Source organism: Gavialis gangeticus, unplaced genomic scaffold, assembly GCF_001723915.1.
Source record: "Gavialis gangeticus isolate Ggan-Ray unplaced genomic scaffold, GavGan_comp1, whole genome shotgun sequence".
Taxonomy (NCBI): domain Eukaryota; kingdom Metazoa; phylum Chordata; order Crocodylia; family Gavialidae; genus Gavialis; species Gavialis gangeticus.
This window is the reverse complement of record NW_017729032.1, coordinates 33,357,779-33,364,719: the sequence shown is the minus strand read 5'-3', so window position 1 is coordinate 33,364,719 and position 6,941 is coordinate 33,357,779.

The following is a 6,941-nucleotide window of genomic DNA, read 5'->3' as shown; positions in this document are numbered from 1 at the left end:
AGCCGGGGCCAAGCTTAATGTGAGCGAAAGCACCTGCCTGGTGATAGGCGAGCTTAGGGACCTGGCGTCCCTGGGGGTCTTGGTCCCTCACGAGTAGGTCAAGATCCTTGGGGTGAAATTTGACCTGGAGCTGAGTGGAAGGAGGGCCTGGGAGAAGGAGGCCAAGGTGAAGCAGAGGTTGAGTATGTGGCACTGGTGTCATCTCCCCATGGGTGGGCACGTGGCACTCACAAAGGCACTGTTGCTACCAGTGCTGCTGTACACCACACTGGTCTTCCCCCCACAAAGCGTGTCATCCATAAAATCCAGAGAGCTGTGAGCATCTTCTTCTAGGGATTCTGAATGGAGAAGGTGGCAAGGAAGACCCTGTACAAAAAGAAATGGGCAGGGGGATGCCAGACATCCACTTGTTCCTGCAGGCATGGTACACAAGCAAGATTTGCAAGCTGGCGACTGGGCCAGAGACCAAAACAGCCTGTCTAGTAAAGATTTTTGTAGGTCACCTTCTGAGATGGTGGGGGGTATATACACCAACCAATGGGAGACCATGGCCAGCCCTGATTCTACAGGGTCCTGAATGAGTTTCGGAGCAAGTATGGGTTACAGAAGGAAAGCTCGACAACTATGGAAAGCCCGGTTTCCTTGTGTGTAAATGTAAGATGAGAGACTTCTTTCCCCATGCTGTTTGGGGGGGAAAAAAAACCTCATCTTGTATTGAGTAAATATGGCCCTCAGCAAGGGGTCACAGAGATGCTTCAAAGGAAATAAATTGCCAGTGATGCTGGTAGGGATAATATAAACTTAAAGTATGTGAAGTAAAGAGATGTTTTCTAAAATCTAGACATATCTATATTGATAATTAATGCCCAGTTATTTTCACAGAAAGTATTGGAGTATTCCCCAATACTGTTTTATTTGCATCTACAAAACAGTAACATTTTTAAGTGCCAGAAGGACTCTTCATTTTTACAATCTGAGTGGGGGGAAATGCCAACAAGAAAAGGCCAACATCATTTCTGTAACAGAGAGCCTGGGGCTCCCAGTTCTTTAAAAATAAAAGCAACCCAGCCAAGGAGCAATGTAGGCTAGGCAGGGTGCAGCAGCTGCAGGTTGCCAGAGGAACAGGATAAATGAGGCAATTAGCAGACACCTGCAGGCAGTCCAGGCAGTCTGCTGACTAGGCAGGGGCAGGGTCTTGGGAGCACAAAGGCTGAGGGATTTGCCTTCTTAAAGGTGCAGAGGGCTGCTTTTGCTGTTGTTTATGTTATACCCTAGGGCCTATGTTATGTTATAGTTACAATGGTAGTTTGGGTTGGGACTAAAGGGGTGGTATACGATGTTCCCATTAGTGCCCAAGAGGCATGCAAACTTTGAGTTAAGTCAGGGGCAGGATCAAGGCTCAAGTGACTATTGAGCCTGGAGAGAGGCAAAGTGTGAGGCTAAAGAGCCAGACAGGGGCCAAGGGCCCAGTTCCCAAGAGGGGTGCAGCCACACAGGGGCCAGGGGCCTGGTGCCTGTGAGGGGTGCAGCCACACAGGAGCCTGGGGCCTAGCAGACAGGGGCCAGGAGCCCAGTGAACAGAAGGGATGAACCAGAGCTTGTACCTCAAAGCCAGGTCTGACACAGTGGGTATGGGCTACAAGGCCTAGCCAGAGTAAAGGGGTGGAAGCTGGGGAGACTAAAGCCCCAACGGGAAACAAAAAATATATTGTAGCATCCATGAGGCTTGGGGCATGGTGTAGGGGAGGATTTGGAGCCATGCAATTAACCCCTAAGGCTTTAGGTTCTCTGCAGCAGCATAGCCATAGTAGGGCCCAGTGAAGGGCCTAGGAATCCCAGTGGGAGTCCACTTGGACTGGGGCCACATGAAGGCCTGTGGGCAGCCTCCATATTGCTATTATTATACTTCCATCAAGGCATGGAAAGTGAGAAGGGAAGGTGCCTCGGGGAGGAGTGGTCACAGAGCCATTGGGGGGTGGGGGGCGTCACAGCCACCCTTGGGACCCCAACCTGCTACAATTTTATAAAGAGGTGCTTATCTTCAGGATAAATGTACCAACTGTATTCACAGTGTGACAAATGAATTTAGTGGCATGACTGGTGGAGTTAAAACTGAAATGATTTAAGCTCATTAGACTTCCATTGCCACATATGGTTTCAGGTAAGGCACCTGGCTCTAAGAAAAAATGAAAAGATCAAAGAGTTTCCTGATTCTTTATCCAAAACTATTGAGGAAAAGCAATTTAGAATGAGGGTCTCTAGCTTAAGCACCTCAGAGTAAGTTCTGGTACACATTACATGTTAAGGAAAATGAATCCACATATGCAGCCTATGAGAAAGATAGCTTAGGCCTTAAACGGTGAAGGAAATTATTGATTCAAGAGTACACTGCATTGTCAAATTGAATAAAAAGATCCCAGGACCTAGTGCCACATTGTCCATGGGGAATATTCTTTAGGAATTAAAATCATGAACTAACATGTTTATCTTGGCATTTGACACTAGAGCCTTCCCTCTTACCCATGACATGATATTAATAGTGCAAATAGAGTTTGATTTGTTGAATTGTTACATAAACAATATTCGAGGCTTCATGCATCCTTTGTTAATGGGAAGCATATTAATGCAAGCAGAAAATAGAGGATTTGTAATTATTAGTTACATGCATAGAAATAAGGAAACTGAAGCTGTGAATTTTCATTTTCCAGTCAAAAAGAACATTCCATCTCTCAGCAAATCATTTTATTTAGGATGTTGATAAGTTACCACTTGGACAACCATGAATCATCAACAAAAAGGGATGGTATTTACAGGAAAGAAGCCCAAGTGAAATAGTGAAAATGTCTGAAATGGGTCAAAGGGAACAAGTTAATAAATATATGTATTTCAATCTAGAATATGCTTCAGAAAATGTAAACATCTCTGGTAAAGGTAAGAGATGTTGACTGACAGGGTAAAAATACCTCAGAACCTTTTTTCCAGAAGGCACTTAACCCCCACCAAAAGCCTTGTTACCAGCTCAGCAACAGGGCTGGAAAGATGCGCATACAGATTAATGACAGGTACCGCCATTCTTTAATATATGCTTACGTATTTTGCTGACTACTAACAAAACTCCATATGTGTTACAAAGATAACCCAAACCAAAGTTGAAGGAAGAAGACATAGACTCCCAGGAAGGTGGAAGCTGGAAGCTTGAGACCTCTGTCAGCAAGCAGAAATCTTCATCTCCACCTACAGCAGTTCATTCGGAGAACAGATATGGAGCCCTAGCAAGAGAGGGTAAGGAGCACGTTGAATTGGTGGAGAAGGACAGGACAGGCACCCCTAAGGTGGGAAGGACTGAGACCACTGCCACCAAGAAGCGATGGGTGGTGGTGATTGGAGATACCCTTCTGTGTGGGCTGGAGGGATCTATCAGCTGACCTGACCTGTTGTCTCGGGAAGTCCGCTACTTTCCCTGAGCCCAGATCCAAGATGTAATGGAGGGATTACCAAGGCTCATCCAGCCCTCTGACTGCTACCCCAAACTGCTCATCCATGTGGGCGCCAATGATACTGCCAGAAGAGACCCTTATCAGATCAAAAGCACCTACAGGGCTCTGGGTGTAAGGGTGAAAGGGACAGGGACTCAGGTGGACCTGATGAGGTCATCTAGTCCAATTTGAGCTTTGAGCAGGGGTTGGATTAGATGACCTCCTCAGGTCCCTACCAACCATAATTTTCGATGATTCTATGAAGTGGATAAGAACCAACAGCTAATGCTTCTAGTTCTGTTTGGCCACTGGTTCTAAACCAGGGTGCCCCAACACCCTTAGGTGCCATGAACCCCTTTCTGACATACTGAGGGATGACTGCCACCCCTACATAGATACAAATGTCAGGTAAAGGTGCCCCACATGGCTGGTGCACAAGGAGAATGGGAAGGGTTGAAGACCTATCTGGTCTTCTGCCTTGTTAGGGCTCTCTGATAAGCTTAAAGCAGGCAAGAGAACCTACTTGTGCTGCAGCCCTTCCCAGTCCTGTCCCCACACACTCCTCCTTGAAACAGATGCACACAGGGTAGTTCCATTTGCCCCTCTGTTTCTGGGAGATACCATGTGGAGTTAGACCAGGAAGGACTACAGCTTCAGCCAGCTATCCAGCCTGCTTTAGACTCATCAGAACATATATTATAACAGAGTGGATACCTGCCAAAAACTATTACTTCATAAGATGCACCTAATAGACCTTGTGAAAGAGAATATCTAAGGACTAGGGATGAAGCTAGAGAATATCTTGGAGTTCAGACAAGGATCTGAAGATATGATGGATGAGAACAGAGAGGAAACTGGATGGACAATTCAAAATGTGCAGACACCTGCTGACCTAGAGGATCTGAAAGACAAGCTTGTAAATGAGGTGGGTAGCCCATGGAATCACATGACCACAAAAAGAAGGAAGGGGAAGAGACTGACTAGTAGAGGAGAAACAGGTTCATATAAGAGCTTGCTGCACTGAAAAACTGAGAAGAAGAAACAAAAGCAGATGTGACAAGAAAGGACAAACTCAAGCAGAAAGAGGAAAGGAAGATAGAGATAGCATGGGACCAGAGCCCAAGGAGAAATGAGGAAATTATAGAGGAGAACATGGGAAAGAATGGATTCACCATCTGCAGACAGGGGAAGAATGGAATGGAGAGGACCTGAGTTTCCTAAGAGTTGCAGAAAGAGACAGGTGCATATGACTGGGGACTACAAGCAAGGAGGAACAGATAAGCTTATTATCAGAGTGGAGAGAAGAGAAGAGTGTGCTGTCAGCCAAAAGCAAAGATTTTGAGGCTTGAGGTTGAAAAGGTTTAGACCTGAGGTTGAAATAGATCCTGATAAGAGCAGGGAAGAATTCACTGGTTTTACTTAAGAAAATAAGGGGTGTGTCCACATGTGCGTTTAAGTGTGACTAAATTTAACATGCATTAAGCTAATGCACATTAAGTAATTTTTAGCAGCTGATTACATGTGCAGGGATTTGGCACTAAACTTAGTCCCAAGTCCCCAGACTCATCACTAGAGTTAGTCTCAAGTATCTGCAGCCCTGCCATGTGCTCCTGTGGCCACTGGGCAAAGCTCCAGCTTCCGGCCACATGGCTCTCAAGCATTTAGCAGCTATGTAGAAGCCAGAGCCAGCTGCCAGCACTTGGCAGCCATCTGGGAAACTCTGATGCCTGGCCAGTCACAGCAGCTCCTTGCCCACCCTGCCTCCCTGCATGAGGGCTGCCCCTGCCCCTACCTCTGCCCCTGCCAGCAATGTTCAGTGCCCTGCTGCTCCAGCCCAGACCATGCCAGCAATGACCAGCACCCCACGTTCCTTCTGGCCATGATGCTGGCCCCAGAAGACCCACCCCACCTAGGCCCCAGGACAGCCATACACCCACCAGTGGGGGTCAGGGTACTGGCTGTGGGAGACCCTGTTAATCCCCTCCTCCTGCACTCGCTGTTCCAGCCCACCTGCCCCACCACCTAGTTAGTGCTGGGTCATGTCTACATGTGCATTAATGCACATTAACGAATCATGTCTAAATTTGATACCTGCATTTGCAAATTTAGTTAATGTGCATTAATTCCTTTCATGTAGACATGCCCAAGAAGTTCCATACTGGACCAAACAAATGGTTTATCTATCTCAGTATCCTGCCTCTGACAGTGTCAGAAATGGATGCTAGAGAGACAGCACTGAACTTGATAGAGCTAGAGTGAGCCCTGCCTTATACATTATCCTCTCTGGCATCCACAATTATTGCTATAGAGTTGCCAGAGGAAACATTTCCAACCATTCTATGTGACAGAAATAGATCTATTAATACATCTATTATTCATGAATTTGTCTACCTTTTCTAATTCTACTACATCCTTTTTGAGATGTGGAAACCAGAACTTGCACACCGTAGTCAAGATGTGGGCGCATAATAGATTCAGCATGATCTCTGTTTTGTTCTTAAATCCCTTCTTAATGATGCAGATCATTTTATTGGCTCTTTTTATTACCACTTCACATTAAGCTGATGTTTTTAGAGATCTAGAATGACTCCAACATCTCTGTCCTGAGTCATAACAGCAAATTCAGAACCCAACACTTTGTACATACAGTTTTGGTGATTTTTCCCTCATTTAGTTGAGATGATTTGTCAACACTGAAGTTCATCTGTCATTTTTTTTTGCCCACTCACTTAGCTTGGTGTGAAATCTTTCTGCAGCACCTCTCCTTCAGATTCGGACTTGACTAATAAGAATAATTTGGTATTGTTTTATTCTTCACATGATTAGACTAACCCAGGAGAGAGAACACCACACAGCTTACATAGCTAGTCAATTAATTTTTCTCAATAGGAACCAAAACTTAAAGCAAATATGGTGCCTAAGGAGGCACACAGTATATCAAAATTATAAGGAATAGTACCATACATAAGGACCAATACACAGTACATCATATTATATTACCTGCAAGCTCAGAGATTTCACTGGATACCTGCATTTTCATTGTGCACTGACACTGATGAAAATGTGGAATAAAACTAAGCCCAGCACAGATCCCTGTAGGATCCCACTTTTGACCTGCATGCTGAAAAGTGACCATAGCCCTACCCTTTTCTTCCTACCTATTAACCAGTTCTCAATCCATATACCTCTACCCCCTCCACCTTCTCCAATCCTGTGGTAACCTAATAACACATGAAACTGCCAGATTCCTGCTGGAATGTGTTTAGGATCCTTATGCCAAGCTAGAAAAGATGCTGAAGGAAGCAGAGACTTAAATGATTGTCAGTGGAATTCTTCCAGTTCCCAGAAAAGGAAGATAAAGCCATCACAAGGGGTGCATCTACACATGCATTAACATGCTTTAATTAATGCACATTAAATCTAGTACCTTCATTAAATCTAGTACCTCCGTCTAGTACCAGGAAA